General features: G+C 41.4%; 1 non-coding gene across 1 annotated transcript; it reads right to left on the bottom strand.

Moving 5' to 3' along the window:
* Positions 1 to 1,179: 1,179 nt before the first annotated feature.
* On the bottom strand, positions 1,180 to 1,261 carry TRNAS-UGA (transfer RNA serine (anticodon UGA)). The gene has a single exon. It is a non-coding gene; the product is annotated as a tRNA-Ser (tRNA).
* Between the last annotated feature and the right edge of the window lie 18,544 nt (positions 1,262 to 19,805).

A 19,805-nucleotide genomic window follows, 5' to 3' on the forward strand; every position in this document is an offset into this window, starting at 1 on the left:
TGGTGCAGGCATAACAGGCCAGGTGAGTCTTGTTGGTAACCTGAGTAGGGGTGTGCAGGGGCGGAGCCTGAGGTCCGGGGGACGGGAAGAAGAGTGTGCAGACTGAGCGTGCTCCGTAACTCGTGTGCGCGCGTGAACCGAGCCAGTGGATGGTGCAGGTGTGCGTGCAGGTGTGCGTGAAGGGGGCGTGGGCGCGCCCGGCACTGAGCAGAGGAATCGCCGAGGGGAGTGATCCCGCGACGGCGGCAGGGGCGAGGAGCCGTGGAGGCCGGTAAGGCAGGTTTGTTTTGTGTGTCCAGGGACTCCCTGCGGGAAGGGGGTGATTTGTGGGTGGAGCGTGGAGAACGCCGATTCCTGACAGTTCTGTCTCTGAATTTAATATCAAAGTACAAAGCACATTTGTTCTTAATGAGAATCATTCTGTTTCACAAAAGAGTCCTTAAAGTTTACATTTGATTAATTTCTGTAAACTTCAGGAAGTTACAGTACAATTATTACAGTACATTAATGACCATTTTTCAGTAAAATTCAAGCTAAGTTGTTTATTTCTTCAACAGGTTTAGAAAGCCCTGCTTAGCTTTTGTGAATGATAACAATAAAACATTACAAATGCTTTTTCATAACAAAAAGCTATTTGTGCTGAAGTGTGATAAGCAGTTGAACTATAACATTGATTATTCCCATTATATTTAAACAATATAGTTTTGGCAGACTGTAAAGAATGTACACATCTCAATACATGCAGTACTTAGCACAGTCCTTAAGAAGAATTCAAATATTATCTGTAATTATAAAGTGGAAGAATTCCCTCACTCTCACACTAAAGTGCTCATTATCCTTGGTCACCTTAAGTTATTTCTGTAGGGGTAAGCCGTTTCTCCTCTATTTTATGTTGTGCAAAGTATTGCACACAAATGACCTCTTAGCACTATGTTGCAGCATAGAGATACTTATCAATAGAAGACAATGCATTTATTGAAATGGAGTTCTTTATTAAATGTTTTACAGCCAGCAGCACCCTAAAATGTATAACTTAGAAAATGTTTGAAGAATTCAGAGTGTTTTCTTCTTTAGTGTGCCACATATTCCAATAAGTAAAGATTGCTTTGCCAAGCAGATACAAACAAAATGCAAAGTGCAGTGAAGTTTTTAATAACACGTTACCACTGAAAAAGTCAACGTAGTCAGCAGGATTTGAACCTGCGCGGGGAAACCCCAATGGATTTCAAGTCCATCGCCTTAACCACTCGGCCATGACTACATAGCTGGTAGTACTGAATACAGTCACACAGATAGCTCTTGAGCGGATATGGGTAACACTCACTAATGAATGATGACCAATATGAACTAAATAACCATGAGAACATTTTCATAAAGAGAAATACATGACTTGTTTGTACACATTGTTTAAACAACATTATCTTTGCAAAATGTTGCTTCTATTGGGTTTTTGAACAATGACGAGAAATACTTTTTGTTAACAACAATCAATGTACAATATGAAAAAGATCTGAGGCAGAAAACAAGAAAAGGGGTTAAAAGGAGTAATGGGACAATGATCTAACTTGGATGTCAGAGATTAAAAGAGCAGAGTTGGAGGGTAATTGGGGCAAGAAGAACATGGATCATTACAGGAACATGCTCCAGTGGCGTAATCGGTTAGCGCACGGTACTTATATGTCAACTAAGCTATGCCGAGGTTGTGAGTTCAAACCTCACCTAAAGCAAACCCTTTTTTTGTTTCATCAACCAATAGCAGTGTTTGAATGTATACAATGTTAAATAAAAGGCCGATGGATGTAAATTGCAAAATGTAATCTTTTACATTAAAAACAAAATTTCCGCATTTTGCTATTTGGCTTACATTGGAGTGCATGTAAAGCAGTCAAATTCAATAGGTGTCTCAATGTGGGTAAGAAGATATTGGTAATTGATGATGTATGATTTAAAAAAATAAAAAAATGAGAGCTGTCCAAGCACATTCTTCCTTTTTTCAAATCAAAATACACCAGTGGAGCCAATGCTACTCATTATTTGGGTCTAGAGGATACATATATTTCCAGATTTATATATCCTAAAAAGGCAATCTTTAATGAGCATCCTGTCTATCTGTACTAAGTAAGGGTCAGCCTATCCCCCCTTCTTAACCCAATTATTCACCTCTCACATTCGTATCTTGTTCATCATATGTAAACCACTTCTCACCTCTCTCATAATCTGTTGTTATTACATTTCCTTCACCTACCCCCTGAGAATGATTAATAAACAAATCTAAACTCAATACAAAACCCCATTAAGAGTTAAAATTCACCCTAGCAAAGTCACATTCCACCTTTCAATCAAGGGTGAAGATCATCGGGAAGCGCAAAATCATGTAAAACAGAAGAAAATTCCCTGATGGTGCAGTATTGTGATTGATATAAAAATAAATATCAAGGTGCAGTGTGCTAAATACTCACAAGTGTAGAGTGAGCAATGTTCCCATAAAGGTTTCTTTTTGAGTGGCAGCCCGTTGGACCGTCAGACAGGTAAGTGGAATAGTAAGTGCTGGAGACCTTAAATGAATAACATAAACACGGACATAGTGCAGACTGTACAAAAATCTCTTTAAAAGTAAGTGTATGTGCAATGCACTCACATGGTATAAAAAGGTAATAAGCGTTTAGATCACACAGGTCGGATCTCAGCAAAGTATAAGCTGCTCTCTTAGTCCCCCCTCTGCCTCGGCGGGCGTGCGTGTCACCGGTGCGTCTCACCCAAACCGGAAACCGGAAGTGACGTCATCTGCTTTGGGGGACTCCGATCCTGTGAGAGTTTTCTCTCGTCAGCCTCACTCTACGCGTTTCTCCGTATTGTGGTTTCTTCAGGAGTGTATGGCTGACAGGTTCTAAGAGGATTATATACGCTACGCTCGAATCCCATTGGTTTACAATTAAATATGGTAATCGTGATGCGTAATTAAAAAAGAGACTACAGATGTGAACAGACAATAGTTATAAGACTCATGTCAGACATACATGAGTCTTCCAAAAACTGATTTTAATATAATAATCTTTTAAAATTAAGTGATATACATAAAATAGTTAAAATAATTAAAATGAATCAAATTAACCGTTACAACAAGATTAACCCCTAAATAAACTTAGCTAATCACATATCTTAAAAGACACAGTAATGCAGTTTATCTAGTGGAGAAAAAGAGAGGCATGTTAGAATCATTTACAAGAAAGGTTTTATATCGAACTCAAGGTTTAAACCCTGGGGGGAAACGGTTTTAAGCTCGAACATCCAGAATGATTCCCTCTTAATTAAATTCAAGTCTCTATTGCCCCCCCTCCAATTGGGCAAAACCTGCTCTATGGCTTTAAATGAGAAGCTAGCAGGATTGGAGCTGTGTGTCAATAAAAAGTGATTTGAAACACTATGGGTTGTGAGTTTGCGTTTTATATTACCCAGATGTTCTAATATACGCGTTCTGAGCGGGCGTATGGTCTTACCAACATATTGTAAGCCACACTCACATTCCGCAAGGTAAATGACATAACTGGATCTACAGTTCAAGTGCTGTTTAATGTTATAAGATTTTTGTGTTACATTAGATTTGAAACTGTGTGCTTCTTTGGAACTATGCTGGCAGGCAGTGCACAATTTACATTCATAGAATCCTTTGGGGGGATCTAGCCACGTGTGCTTTTTGGCTTTAGTATTTCTTAGGGCACTCGGGGACAGGAAATTTTTAATATTTGGTGCTCTCCTATAAATCATTTTTACTTTGTCCGCCAAATGTTCCCCCAAAATGGGATCATTTCTAAGTATCGGCCAATGGTTGTTAAGAATTTTATTAATCTTACTGGCATCCTTATTGTATTGGGTAATAAAAGGCACTTGTATAGTGTCATTCTCTACAAGTTTTTTTGGGGAAGGTATGAGCATGGATTCCCTCTGGGTATTTTTAGTTCTAGCTAGTGCTCGATCGACTACATCCCTCTTATAATGTCTCTCTCTAAACCTTTTAGATAGAACTGTGGATTGCTCCTCAAATATATGATTGTCTGTGCAGTTACGCTTGAGTCTGCGATACTGCCCGTATGGGATATTTTCAATCCACTTATTGAGGTGGCAGCTTGATTGTAAAATATAATTATTTGCGTCCACCTCTTTGAAATAGTTTTTTGTCTTAATAAGACCATTTTCCAAATAAATACAAAGGTCTAGGAAGTAGACAGAGGTACTACTAATTGTGGATGTAAATCTCAGATTATACTCATTGTCATCTAAATACAAGAGGAACACATCCAAATCTTTTACAGTGCCCTTCCATACAAAGATGATATCATCTATGTATCTCCGCCATGTGACCAAATTTGCATCCAGCCCCGGCCAAGACCATATGAATTGATCCTCCCACATGGCCATCAATAGATTGGCATAGCTGGGCGCAAATTTGGTCCCCATGGCGGTCCCACAGAGTTGCAAATAAAAAACCTCATTGAACCAAAAGAAGTTCTTACTTAGGATAAACTTTATGCAGTCCACTAAAAAATCCACTTGTATTGTGGGAAATATCCCTTCTTTTTCCAAAAAATGCCTGGCGGCTCTACATCCATCGTCATGTTTGATAGATGTGTACAGAGCCGTCACATCTGTTGTCACCAATATGAAGTTGTCCTGCCATTCTATCTCTCTCAGCATCAGAATTACATCATTCGTATCTTTCAAATAGGATTTCTGTTTTTTAACTATTCCCTGTAAATAGCTATCCACAAACTCTGACAGGTTGGCCGTCAAAGACCCAATGCCAGAAATTATAGGCCGTCCTGGGGGGTGTGCGCGATTTTTATGTATCTTTGGTAGGAAGTAGAAAACGGGGAATATTGGATCCTCCACATTTAGGAACTTTAATTCGTGTTCCTCCAATACTCCCCGCTCTCTTCCGCCCCCCAAAAGAGTTTGTAGTTCTTTTTTATACAGGGCAGAAGGGTTAGATACAAGTTTCTGGTATGTAGTAGTATCACCCAGTATCTTATTCGCTTCAGACATGTAGTAGTCGTGATCTAATATCACTACTCCCCCTCCCTTGTCCGCTGGCTTTATTACAATGGTCTTATCTGCTGAGAGTTCCTCTAGTGCCAATTTTTCTGATTTTTTTAGATTAGAATGGTATTTCTTATTGTTATTATTAGACAGGGCTTCCAAATCCTTGGTGATTAATTGGAAAAATACTTCCAAATGGTTGCCTTTTGCAAACTTTGGGAAAAATTGAGATTTTGGTTTAAATTTAGAATGGACATAATCCACTGTATCAGTGTCCATTGTGGATACATCTGCAACTTTATTAATTTTAGTGTCAGTCCAGTTTTTAGTTTTAACATCCTTATTTATGAAGAGCCTCTTAAGGGTCAGTGACCTTAAAAATCTGTGGGCATCCAAATATAGACCAAATTTATTTGGTCCTACAGTTGGGGCAAATGTAAGGCCTTTGCTAATTACTCCTCTCTGGGATTCTGTGAGAGTTTTACAACTAAGGTTAAAAATGTTTTTAGGTTCTAGTTTAACTTTCTTGTTTTTCCGTGCTCTGCCCCCTCGTCGCCCTCTGACATGCGTCTTTTGTTTTTGGGCTTGCCAGAGGTGGTGGGCGTTACCAGGGGGTGAAATGGGTTCCTGTTTTCCCATGAACTCATACACCCCCTGTGCTCCAAAAAAGAAGAAGAGGGCAATTCCCTCGAAGTCTCTTTGGGTGTTGCCTCATCATTATATGCCAGCTTTCCCTTTTTTGAAGTGTCCATAATGTCACTAATTTCTATGTGTTTGGTTTTTTCTTTGACTTTGCCTCCTACATTAGATATTTTAGTGTCTGTTTTTTTGTCTATCTTTTTTACCAACACCTGAGGAAGAAATCCTGCATGATGTTTAGGGTAATTGTCTGCAAATTTGCCTCTAAATGAAGTGTCCATATTAGATGTGGACACTGGGCTATTCTCAGAGGGATCAGGATTAGACTGTGCTTTTTGGCCCTTTTTGGAATTTTTGTTCCACATTCCTTTAGCATAGTCATCCTGATCCCTTCTGAATTTGTGCAATTTAATCTCTATTACTTCTTTTTTGAAAACATCTATATTCTTCTGTATTTTAGCATCTCTCTCATTGTAGTCTTTAATGTTTTCTAAAGACCCCAATTCAAGTCTTAAGTCCTCTATTTCTTTGTCTAGTGTTGCAAGGTGTTTCTCTTGTTGAGACATAATTAATCTAATTAAGTTAAAAGAACACTCATCTTGTGCACTATTCCATTTAGTTATAAATTCTTCGTCACTTAAATCCATAGATGGATTTTTTTGGACTCTCAGCCCTCTAGGAATAATTTTATATTCCACATATTTCCGCAAGAATAATAAATCTAGCCATTTTTTAGTATCTCTTATTAGAGTACGCTCCAGTTTAATACAGGTGGCATTGATTTGTTCTTGGTCATCTTTAAAAGACAAATTGGTGTCTTTGAAATATGTGTCCAAGTTCAAATTTCTATTAGTCCTATTTTGGAACACATTAGAGTTAGTCATAGTACACTCACTCTTAAACACGTGATATAATTCAGGCAGCCTTGATATTGGTGAGAACAGAGTACAAGTGAAAAACAAATATATCAAAAAGTGGCGCTCAAAAATTATATAAACAAATGTGAGGGGGAGATAGACTCCAGAAGCTTTGTCAACGGGAGACATACTGGATCTATAGACTGAAGACTCTAACCCCTAGAGGTCTGAACATAGATATAGATCTTGGGGCCTTCATCTAGTATTCAGTCCCACCTCTGTATAGAATAGGGCGTATGCTCTATACTCTATATTCGGTATAGTAATCATAGGACCTCCATTTCATTTTAACGTAGAGCCCATAGGATAAAATCATTAGGCATTATATCAAGTGCTTAAACAAGAGCGGATGCAGCAAATACATTTTAGGCACACTATGAGTGGATTTATGTTTCATGCTTACTGACATATTTTTATGATCTAGTCCAGACGCAATCAAACTTTTAACGATTCTTCTGGAGCACTGTGTATTGTTAAACAAGACATTGTCAAAAAAGACATTTTCAAACAAGACTTTTACCCCAAGTACCTTTCTAGTTGGTTTTTCATTGGAATGTATTCAGAGTTTTTTTTATTGGACATTTTGCGTAACTATTTTTGTGGCTAAAAGGCTTTTCAAGATTGTGTAAGATTTTTTAAGATTTTATAATATTTAAGTTATTTATTTAAAGTGCTGAGAGCAGATTAAACTCGCATTTTTTGGTTTTAGAAATGCACTTTAAGAAATTTTATTAATGAGTAGAAATTGATGTATTTTTAATTACCCCTACATGAAAGAAACCTTATAGTATTTTAAATTATTCATTTCGCATTAGATTATACATATTTATGCAGCACGGTTTTGTCCGTGTCTCATAAAGCAACAATGATTTGCACTATACTACAAAACATGAGCTTCAAAAGGCACAAACACTCAAACCTTCTATAAAGGGTACACAAAATGTTTTTAATTTTAGGATTTACCCTAAGTCCAATCAAATGAACAAAGATTAGACATTGTAATTGACTAGTACTTTAGGAAATAGCACCAATGAGTAGAATTTGATGTGATTCCAGTTAACCAGACAAGAACTTTACCATACAGGATTTTAAATATATCCTGAGACATAGGGCACTAACTGCAGGTGTATCTTACACATTTTAAAGTAGCAACCCTTTATATCACAGGACACAATAACAGTTCATAAAGATACGAACTCCATCTTTTCATGAAGAGTTAACAAGCACATGAAATGTTTTTAACCTTAGGATTTATTGTATGTTCGAGCAAATATTATATGAATCGAGCCTGTAACAAATGAGTTCGTTAACCAATTTGTATGAACCATAGGCAGACTTTAAGGTCTATAACCCCATTATGTTTGGTGCAAATGTCAGTTATTAATAGCCATTTTTGGAGCCTATTAACGGAAAGACATGTGAGGTACGGAAAACGAAGTGATAAGGGAGGTGGCTTTAGGGAGACGGTAGGATTGCTCACTGAGGGACTATATATATTAGGGAGTCCCAGTCAAACCTAACTACGGAGCCTGAGGAAGCCCAAACGAGGGCGAAACGCGTAGCTCAAAACCCTAGAGCCTTTTGGATGTTTGCGGCCACCGTCAGGAGTAGGAAGCAGGATCACAGCTCAACGCCCGGACGCGGGAAGTCAGCTGAGACCCTAACTACCTGCGCAAGTTCCTGCAAGGACTGACCTCTGTGCTACATTTGGTTGTGTAAACCGAGTGTTTTTAGACTTTTTAATATGCTTATGTCCATTAAAGTATCATGTAGTTTACAGTACTTTGTTTCTGGCTGTTTTATGCTTGGCAGCAGCGTTGGATTCTGAAGCAGGAGTACCAAAGATACCCATTCACGGTGCGAGCTCACACGTGGCCGTGTGAGTATCTTTATTTTAGCTTTGATTTATATTTCTTCCCCTTCCCCCATCCATTGACTTATTGTGTGTAGGATTAGAGTTCCGTGTGAACCCCTACGTAGGAGGAGGTTAAAGATACCCCCCCAACGATAGCACTCACACTTGCCCGTGTGAGTGCTTGCAGGATTTGCTGCATATATTGTGTATAACCATTTGAACAGTACCTGTTGTATCAGTGTATTATCTGTCCCTCAATCTTTATTTATTTCTTGCTCCGAGGGTGACACCATATGATTGAACCTCACTGAGAGATTGAAGGGACGTGCATTTGGATGGAAGCAGAAGAACAACCATAAGAGAAGGAAGAAGAAAGAAGGAGACAAGGAAAGAGACATTTACGGGACAGTACTTACACAAGGCCGTGTAAGTGTTTAAATTATTATTTTATTTTATATACCACCACCCCTGCACCGATTAATCTAGGAATATTTATTCTTTTGATCCATTCACATTGGATTTATATCTATTATCTCTCAATTAATGGCTCAGTCATACTGAGCCACTAATTAAGCCATCTGTGCTGAAGTAGGGATATCCTGAAAACCTGGCTTGTTTGTGGCCCTCCAGGACTGGAGTTGAGCACGCCTGCTGTATGGTAATATCTGAAACTGTTTGTGAACATGTACATATAATTAAGGACACCAATTAGGCTATGTAATGCGCACATTAGTGACACATTACATGTGCCCAATCATCAGCACACATCCGTGATAGCAGACATGTTGACAAGCTCAGTATTACGTTACTCATGTATTGATTAAACATGGTTGTCATATTTGTTGCATTTGTTTCAAGAATGGGATTAATTTAGTGTGAGTGAGTCGTAAAGTACCATAGTCCCACTTTGTGGTGAATGAGAATGGGCCTGTAGAAGGGGTAAGTGAGCACGAAACGTAACATTAACCCTGCTTCTCATCACCACAACTTCCTTCCATGTTAGTGATTAGGTTATAATATCCCTCACTTTAGTGATGTCACATATCCCCTTTGAAACGTGCTGACGAAGCCACTTACCGATTGGCAAAACGCGTAGAGTGGTACCCGCCTATTGGGAGAGAGAAGCAGGGACGAAGATTGGGAGCCCTCCACCGGAAGTGACGTATCGCGACTGGACCGGAAGTGACGCATTGCAGTCCACCGGATGGGACTTGACGGCGCGCATCTGAGGGAGCTGGAGATACACACGGATACCATCGTGCAGCACAGGGACAGAAGCGTCCGACGCCAAAGCACCCCGGAGGGGATTGTGAGGAGGCAACGTCCAGCGTAGCAGTATCCCACGCATCGCGTGCGCACCGGAGGTGGTGGGTGAGCCCAAAATATCCACAGTCTGCTCTCTTCCATCACATACATGTGATCATTGCTTGAATATATTGTTTTTATTGTAAGTGTGCATTTTTAAGTTTTATAAAGTCCATCTATGGCTACTCTTTCTTCCACATGTAACATGCTGTCCTGCTGAGATTGGGGGTCCACACCATATCAAGATTCCACAGATCCACTCTGCCAATAACATTGTGTCACACTGCCTGTTTTTTGTCTGAATCCTGTGAGTAGGCAACACATAGGAGCCAAGATACACTATTGTATTAACCCATCCGTTATCAAACAGTCTACACTTAAATTGTGTTTCATTTCCATTTTCCTTCCATGCTCCCCCTGGATCACACACATATCCCCTTTACCCTCACCATCCCTCCCCCTCCTGTTAATTTTATTTCATTGTTCCCCAGCACACAAGAATTACAAATGTCAAATACAGTTCATACATTAGGTATTGCGGTATACACAACATACAGGTAAACCCCGTTATAACGCGCCTCGCTATACCGCGATTCGGTTATAACGCGGTTTTCTCGTGGCTCCCGTTTAAAAAAAAAAAAGTTTTTTGCACGCTGCACACACTGCACACACTGCACACACTCACTGCACACACACTGCACACACTCACTGCACACACACTGCACACACACTGCACACACACTGCACACACACTGCACACTGCACACACACTGCTCACACTGACACACACTGCACACTGCACACACACTGCTCACACTGACACACACTGACACACACTGCACACTGCACACTGCACACTGCACACACTGCTCACACTGACACACACTGCACACTGCACACACACTGCTCACACTGACACACACTACACACACACTGCTCATTGTTCACACTGCACACACACTGCTCACACTGACACACACATTGCTCACACTGCACACACTGACACACTGCTCATTGCTCACACTGCACACACTGCTCATTGCTCACACTGCACACACTGACTAAGTAATGTACAATAACCCCATGTATTTAAATCCACCCCTACAACAATCCTGCATACATATTTGTTACCAAGTAAAAATGCGAGAATTTTACAGCATGAAGGACCCCCAATGCATTCCTCCTTTGCAAACCGATAAAGAATGAGTTTATGCACTATAGGGGACTGCTAAACATTACAGGATAGTAAGTTGCATGCCTTCTCAGTAGTCACAGGACTGACCTGTTTTTTTTTCTACCAGCTGTGTCTTTCCACAAAAATGTGTAACCTTTAACCAACCCCCTCCCCCCCCCCAATCATGAAGGCCCCTCCTCTTGATCCCCACCCTACCGTGTTTATCTGCAACTTGTCTCAAGCTTCGTTCAACAGGCTGTTTAAGGAATCCACAGCTCTCTGAAAGCTCAGATAGGAAAGGCAGGGCAAAGAAGCTGGGAGGATTTTGCTCCTCCCAATGGTTTACCTACTATGTACTCTGCCTCCTGAAAATAAACACATCTGCAGGTTTGACCGAGCACAGCAAGAACGCTTTACAGCTTCCAAAAAACAGCACTTCCAAATGTTCAGCAACCCATTCCAGTGCAAAGGTCTGATGCTCCACCTCAACGCTGTTGTGCAGCGGCAGTAGAGTAACAGCACAGAGCTCTGTCACCACTTCCTAGAGCTGCCCTTCTATTCAAGGAGACGGCTGCTTTGCCTTTTGCTACTCTAGTACTACTCCAATGAATAGCATTGCCACATCTGCCCTGTAACATGAGCTGTCAGTCCAGTACTGATAACCCTCACAGCACTTTAACGTTGCATTGAGGTCCAATCTTCTTAATGCTGGCTTAAAGAGCTCTATCAAGGCTTAAATCTGCGGTGCAGCACAACTAGATATACACAGACACAGACACAGACACAGACACACACACACACACACACACACACACACACACACACACACACACACACACACACACACACACACACACACACACACACACACACACACACACACACACACACTAAATCCCCGGTACTAAGCCTCTCCGGAAGAAAAAAAAAACACATGGCTGCCGGGGGCTGAGAGAGAGGAGCCTATGAGAGGGAGGGGAGAGGGAGGGGGCTGTGAGAGGGAGGGGGCTGTGAGAGGGAGGGGACTGGGAGGGAGGGAGGAGGGATGAATCGTGCCGTTTTTTTTAAACATTTTATTTAATTAACTGGCACCCGTCATTGCGGGCCCCACAGAGAGGCCAGACGGGCCCGCATGTTGTGCAGGCCTCTTCCTTCCTTCCCTCCTCACTCCCTCCCGATCAGGTGCACGGCGGCCATTTTTTTTTTAAATTAGCGCGACCCCGTTACTAACACGGTGGTCTCGGGGTGGACCCCGAGGACCGCGTTATAACGGGGTTTAGCTGTACTTTGAATATTATAATACATTAGATAAAAAATACTTACTTGCCAAGGATCCATATAGTCGATCATAGGATGACATGACACCTTCAACAAGGATGTCATTTTGGGTTTCTGATGCCCTCCGTAGGCGCCTGGGTTGTTGATGGCCCCTCATCACTTCCATCCTCATCACTGTTTGTATGGTGAACATTGTCTCCCTCTCCATGTCCACTACTGCAGCTACCCTCACCCACCTGCACTCCCCCACCTGGAGTGTCATCATGGGACGTACCTGCCCGGGCAGGACGAACCGTACCTGTACGTCCCACTCCTCTCCCACTCCCACCAGCCACCGCACCACCTCCACTCCCACGCTCCACCACTCCACTCCCACGCTCCACCACTCCACTCAAACGCTCCACCACTCCACTCCCACGCTCCACCACTCCACTCCCACGCTCCACCACTCCACTCCCACGCTCCACCACGCCACCAGCCACCGCACCACTCACACATCCACATCCACTCCCACATCCACTCCCACGTCCACTCATCCTCTCTATTTCACTCAGTCACAAAAAAAATATAAACTAAAAGGACACACTGACAAATAACTTTCACAGCAACAAGACAAAAATGTTTTGAAAATAAACAAAATACAATACAACTCACTCAGTAATCAAGAACTCTCTCCTACTACCACCACCAACAACAACAACAACAACTCCGCTCTATCTCTCCTCTCCTCACAAGTGCACCCACACGTTGGAACAAAAAAATATATGTTTTTATAGGGTGTCAAACACAGAGATCGTAGCGCCAAAGTGTGATTACAATTGGTGTCATGTGCTTACATAATTACTGAGTTCATCTTGTCACACTTAACCCCTACAGTACCATGTCCATACAAATATATCTCTCTCATATATAAATATATATATATATATATATATATATATATATATATATATATATATATAAATAGTTTTTGAAACAAAAAGTGGCACTGTGTGCTCATTTGCATGTCATTTCCCAGAATCCCTTGCTGCAGTGGAAGTGCTGTGTGCTGGGTGATAATGGGGAAAGGCGGGGTTGCAGACCTGCCTAAGACATGCAGATGAGCATACAGCTGTATTTACATTTGCATATATATATATATATATATATATATATATATATATATATATATATATATATATAAAAGAAAAAAGTAGCGCCAAAAGGTGAATATTGTTATACTAATATAGGACAATAAATGTGTATATATGATTATAATATAAATAATATAACAATTGATAGTGTACAGCAAGCAGCATATAACTAGAACAATATTGAGGATAACACAAGATAACATATAAATAAATTAATAAAGAGTCCAGTGATCAAAACCTGTATAGAGTCCTGACAAAAAGCACCAGAACAAATGTACAGATCCCAGGGGTCCACGGCAGCTCTCACATGGAGTAACCAGCTCACAGCAGAATCTACGCGTTTCGTCGCAACAAATTCAACTTTATCAAAGGGATTGTCCCTGAACAAGAATAACACTGTTTATGTACTGGATGGTCTCAGATGTGATTGGTAGCTGGTGAAACAGGATGTCCCACCCCCATTTATGATCGTGGCTATGGGCTAATATAGTTTAAATGACCCAAATAAGTTTGGATTTATCTCATTATTAACTAGGTAGTTCTTATAAGTTTAATTGAGTCATGGGATAATCTAGACTCACCAGTACTATAAACAGTGCTAAGACACAAATGCTGGTGTATTAATCACACTCTGTCTTAATGAATATGTCATATAACAGGTAATTGATGAATTATCATGAAAATTTATACTTACAAAACAACTTAAAACAATTATTTTTAAAACAATTACTGTATGTTTAAAAAATGTGTTACACTAATTATGCTTATCGCACAAATAAAAGTCATTTATCTACAACAATCTTTAATTCATTTACTTAAAAACCTTTTAACTTCTAATATATTATATCAATTATTACTAACTAATAATTAATTATAAAAAATCAACAATTTTATCTGTTATACAAAAACAATGAATTAAAAATACATAGTTAATATTCAAATGTGAAAGACCAAACTCTCAATTTTAGTTATACTAATGTGATGACACACAAATGCATTGATTAAAATATATCTATAAAATGTCCACATAATTTAATCTAATTTGTTAGAGAGGAGGTGAACAGGGGGGGGGGGGTGGGAGGGGGAGGGGCGGGGGCGGGGCAAAAGGAATGACTGCATGGATGGACTGGGCTAAGGATGGGAACGGCAAAAAGAAGCAGCAGAGATTAACTCAGAGGAACTACACCCAAAGATGGATATACAGACCTATACCAGCGTACTGGTATCTAAACATTCATTTAGACCACCGGGGGTTAGTGTCCCCAATCGGTGTATCCAAAAAGTCTCCCTTCTACAGAGTAATTTAGAACGGTCCCCTCCTGATGCACTAAGAGGAATGTGTTCAATACCCATAATTTTTAAGGATTCAGGATCCTTATTATGTATGTTGAAAAAATGTCTTGGTAGACTATGGGTACTGACACCATTTATCACTTTCCTCCTGTGTTCCAGGAATCTGGTACTAAGGGGCCGGGTGGTGCGGCCTACATATTGGAGGCCGCATCCACATTGTACTAAATAAACGACAAATGTGCTGAGACAATTAATATTGCTCCTCACATTATGTCGTTCATCTTTGTGAAGGGAGGCAAACTCCAAAGTAGTATTAAGATGTTTGCACGTGATGCAACGGCCCCTGCCACATCTGTGATTACCAATAAGGTTCACAGAGGCGGCACCGGCAGCTGCAACCGTAGATTTGAGTTTGCTTGGAGCTAGAATGTTCTTGATATTTTTAGCTTTTCTATATACAATGGGGATCTTCTTAGGAATAATGTTCCCCAAATGGAGGTCAAATTTCAAAATGCTCCAGTGGGTATTTAGTATACCCTGTATGGATCTATGGGATTGGTTGAAGGTAGTAATGAACCTAGAAATCCCATCCACTTGAGGTGATCCATCTCTTGGAGTATTGTATTTAGTATTTATGTTTTTTAGTAATACTGACCTGTCAGATACCATCACCTAGCCACGGTCATTTAAACTATATTAGCCCATAGCCACGATCATAAATGGGGGTGGGACATCCTGTTTCACCAGCTACCAATCACATCTGGGACCATCCAGTACATAAACAGTGTTATTCTTGTTCAGGGACAATCCCTTTGATAAAGTTGAATTTGTTGCGACGAAACGCGTCAGGGACGTCACCTATGACATTACGTCATCACGTAGTGTGCTCCTTTACGGCCGGGGAGCACATGCAGTGATTTCAAGGCCAACTCTGATACCAAAACTGTTTGGAGGATTTCGAGTGAACCAGAGGGACAGCGCGGTCTGAGTGACTATATCCAGCGAACTTTGGACTCCCTGCTGCAGTTTGGACATGCATGGTGTTGATTATATATCACAAATTGCTTTATATTGATTTTAACCTTGTGAGTGTTTTTAATCCCTCCATCCACCCTTCCCCAACATTAAATGTTACAGTGTTACACTATGGGGCGTGCGCTCTCTGTTTTGTTTTTTCTATATATATATCTATATCTATATCTATATCTATATCTATATCTATATATATATATATAGTGTTCGACAATCCTATACATTTACAAGCCCAGGGCGGGTGGATTAAACCCCCGGGCAAGTAACTATTGGCCCAAGCAGCACACGTGTTTTGTTTTTTTAAATGTTCCCTGCTCGCGCTAAATTTCCCTGCTCGCGCTGGCTGAAAAAAAAAAAAAACTCCCCCTACCTGACTGCTGATTGGCGCGCGCTCCCAGGCTTTGTGGGCGCGCGGCCAGGCTCTATATGAGCCATCCCCCAACGAGCAGCCATTCTTTTCCCATGGAGGATGGAGGACACAGTGAGTATTATCTGTGCCTTCCCCCACCTCCCTCACCTCCCTGGCGCTTCCCCCCGGTCCCATGTCAGAGATCGCGCTGGGTGATGGGAGCGGGGGGTGCCCCCTCATGTCCCCGCTTCACCCCCCCCCGCGCTTCCCCCCGGTCCTGTGTCAGAGAGCGCGCCGGGTGATGGGAGCAGGGGATGCCCCCTCATGTCTCCGCTTCCCCCCCCCCCGCTTCCCCCCGGTCCCACGTCAGGGAGCGCGCCGGGTGATGGGAGCGGGGGATGCCCCCTCATGTCCCCGCTTCCCCCCCCCGCTTCCCCCCGGTCCCACGTCAGGGAGCGCGCCGGGTGATGGGAGCGGTGGATGCCCCCACATGTCCCCGCGTCCCCCCCTGCTTCCACCCCTCCCGCTTCCACCCGGTCCCGCATCAGGGAGCGTGCCGGATGATGGGAGCGGGGATGCCCCCTCATGTCCCCGCAGAGCAGGAGATGGGCGAGGGGGAGGGGGAGCGTGGTGGTGCTGGTGCTGGTCGCGGCCTTTCCAAAAGATGTGTAGAGAGTGAGTGTGTGTGGGCATGGGAGAATGTGTGTGTGTATATGGGAGAGTGTGTGTGTGTGTATATGGGTGTGTGTGTAGATATGGGTGTGTGTGTATCTCTCTCTCTCTCTCTCTCTCTCTCTCTCTCTCTCTCTCATGAAGTAGAGGGTCCTCGGACATGAAACCAATGCGTTTCAACTCGGAGACCCCCTGCTCATGTACACTATAAATAAAATGTATTTATTTAGTGTACAATCGCCAGTAATAGCCTTGCATGGAGATAGCAATTCTCCATGCAAATGTAACGTGCAGCTTTTTTTTTTTTTCAATCAGGTAGCGTATGGGAACTTTAAGAACGCTAGCAGGGGGAAATACATTGCACGCATGATAAGCCAGTTTTGGGCACGTCCGATACAAAATGGGCTGCGGGCCTTAGTGAATCGCGCCGCCGGCTTCATTTTTTATCGGACGTGCTAATTTTTTCCAGGCCAGCGTGAAAGCTCGGAGCTTAGTGCATAGCCCCCTTAGTAACCAGACGGCTGGTGCTGTTCTCTCAGGGAAAAAAATATGTGCCATACTTACCTGTATCATACTGTACTTACAATACTACAGTACAGTACTATACTACCTTTCTGATGCTTGCCCATTACGCACGATCACAATGGGCAACACAGTCACAATATGGTCAATATATTTATTGCATCGTTCCACGGTGAGTACATCGTTCCAAAAACTCAGTATGTCTTGCGCCAACTCATCCTTTTTGAAGGTTTCACGACTTTTTGGATATGGTCCTTCAGCTGATGTCAGACCATTTCGATCGGATTGAAGTCTGGCGATCTGTCATTGGAGGGGGAAAAAAGGACAATTAGTTAAAGAGATAAAGTACACAGTAAAAACAGTTGGAAAAATGAGACACGGTTACCGCACTTACTCCGCTGGCGTCTTCACCCAGTTGATACTGCACTCAAGGATATGCACTGTTGACATGTTGTGCTTCAGATCGTTGTCTTGTAGAATCAGTGACCATCCAGGAACTCACGTGTGATATATTCCACAATCTCAGGCACAATTTTCTCTTGGAAGAAAGCTTTATTCATGATTCCTATAACAACAAAAGAAAAGTGCTCAAAAAACTGCACACAAGTACAGTACAGTGTATAAGGCAAAAGCGTGTGACATACATTTTACTGTACCTTCAAAGATGACGATGCATCCTGGTCCACGCCTAGAGATGGCACCCCACACATGCATCTTCACTGAGTGTTTTGGACGCGGCTTATTAGATATGCGACCTTTTTTGTGGAATGCAAAGGTAGCAAATCTCTCCAGCGAAACAGTAGACTCATCAGTGAAGATGCAATCCTGGAAAGTTTCTCCACTGTCGATCCATGCCTGGGCCTGGACCACTCTCTTGATCTTGTTAACGTCCCTTATCATAGGGTACGCTGTGTAATGACAAGGAATCATTTTATAGGTACAGTACAGTTTCTTAAACAACACTTTAACCTCCTGTACTGTCCAGCACTAACCTCACACGTTCATATTTCCATCCAATTCTGCGTCTAATATTCTTTATGCTGGTCTCGAATACAGTGAGATTGTGATTTTGCTGCAGAGTGTATTTGACCCTTAAGGCACTCATCTCATCATTCTCTTCACTTATTTTGTCGACCAGAAGAATTGTCTCCCTACAATGTACAGAAAAACAACAATCCGGTAAGTTACAGTGCAGTAGGCCACAAGTACAGCACATCATTTACAGTAAAAATAGTATAAAATGAGATAGATCTACACAATATATAGTTCTATTAATATGCAGCAATATAAACAATAGATATACTGTATTATATACTGTAGTTATATAATGTTAGGACCAATATTTCAGGCCAGAATCTGCACACATGTTAAGCTTCCATTTTGTATGGTCATAACTAGTTAAAATTCTGTAGTCAGCCTTTTTGCTGAAATATAATTCCTAAATGCACACAGTTTCTGCTAAATTGCATTTCCTTTCTTCCTGGTCAGGATATTAATACGATACTTTTGTGTTGTCAATTTCCTGATGTTTTAGTTAGAATATAATAGAATGGTTCTCTGCAAGAAGCAAAATAGTGTAATATAGTTGCTAAATACTCAAGGTCTCTTTTTATAACAGACAATGAATAAGCTATGTATTCAGACAATTGCTTGTATTGGAAAAGACACATCTCAAAAGTCACGCCACTAATATGTCCTGCCCCTAAATCACGCCTCTAATCAAAGCTACGCCCAAGATACACCTATGATACGCCTATGATACGCCTATGTTACGCCTCTAACCAATATCTTTTTTTTTTCTGTATAAAAGTCATTACCCTATGAGTAATAATTTGAGACAAAGGATTTGAAACCTGGCATGCGTTACGTTTCATTTCGTTCGTCTTCCAGGCCTGATAAAGTTCATCAAAGATTGAAGATAACAGTTGCAGGGCATGAAAGCTTCTCCGGGGGAGTCTGCTGCAAACGGTGCAGATAGTGTATCCAGTCACAAGGCTTCAGTTTACCTGGCAGAAGAAAGGATCCTCTCGGTTCTGAAGCCAGGGGAGGAAATAACGGATTTTCCTTCAGTTTTTGGTGTCTAGAAGTGGGAAATTCACAAAGGTGGTGAGTATATATGTACATTTTTATATATGATGCTTCACCCCCTCTGGGAATTTAATAGACCTAAATTGTGACTGAAGAATTGGGATAGGCCCTTTTAAACAGAATTTTTGGTAAGAGTCCAGTAAATTCTGTGCACGACTGGACTGTTATCTCTGATCTAGCTGAACGACCATTGTATATTGTGTAAGTATAAATATTGCAATTATTTGTCATAATTTAGCTGTTTTTCTATAAGCTACTAATGGTTTATGCTGATCTCAGAAATCAATCAGGAATAATAGCTCAGAATAATGCTGATCTGTTTTAATTGTGGTGGTTTTGGTCATTGGCAGAGAGTGTTCCACTATCAGTCAGAAGCAGGGAAGTGCTGCTTTGCCCGTGGGGGCTCAGAGTGAAAGTCTCTGTAAAAAAAAAACAAAAAAAAAAAAACGATACTTTTGTGTTGTCAATTTCCTGATGTTTTAGTTAGAATATAATAGAATGGTTCTCTGCAAGT

The sequence above is a fragment of the Ascaphus truei genome, assembly GCF_040206685.1.
Source record: "Ascaphus truei isolate aAscTru1 chromosome 12 unlocalized genomic scaffold, aAscTru1.hap1 SUPER_12_unloc_1, whole genome shotgun sequence".
Taxonomy (NCBI): Eukaryota; Metazoa; Chordata; class Amphibia; order Anura; family Ascaphidae; genus Ascaphus; species Ascaphus truei.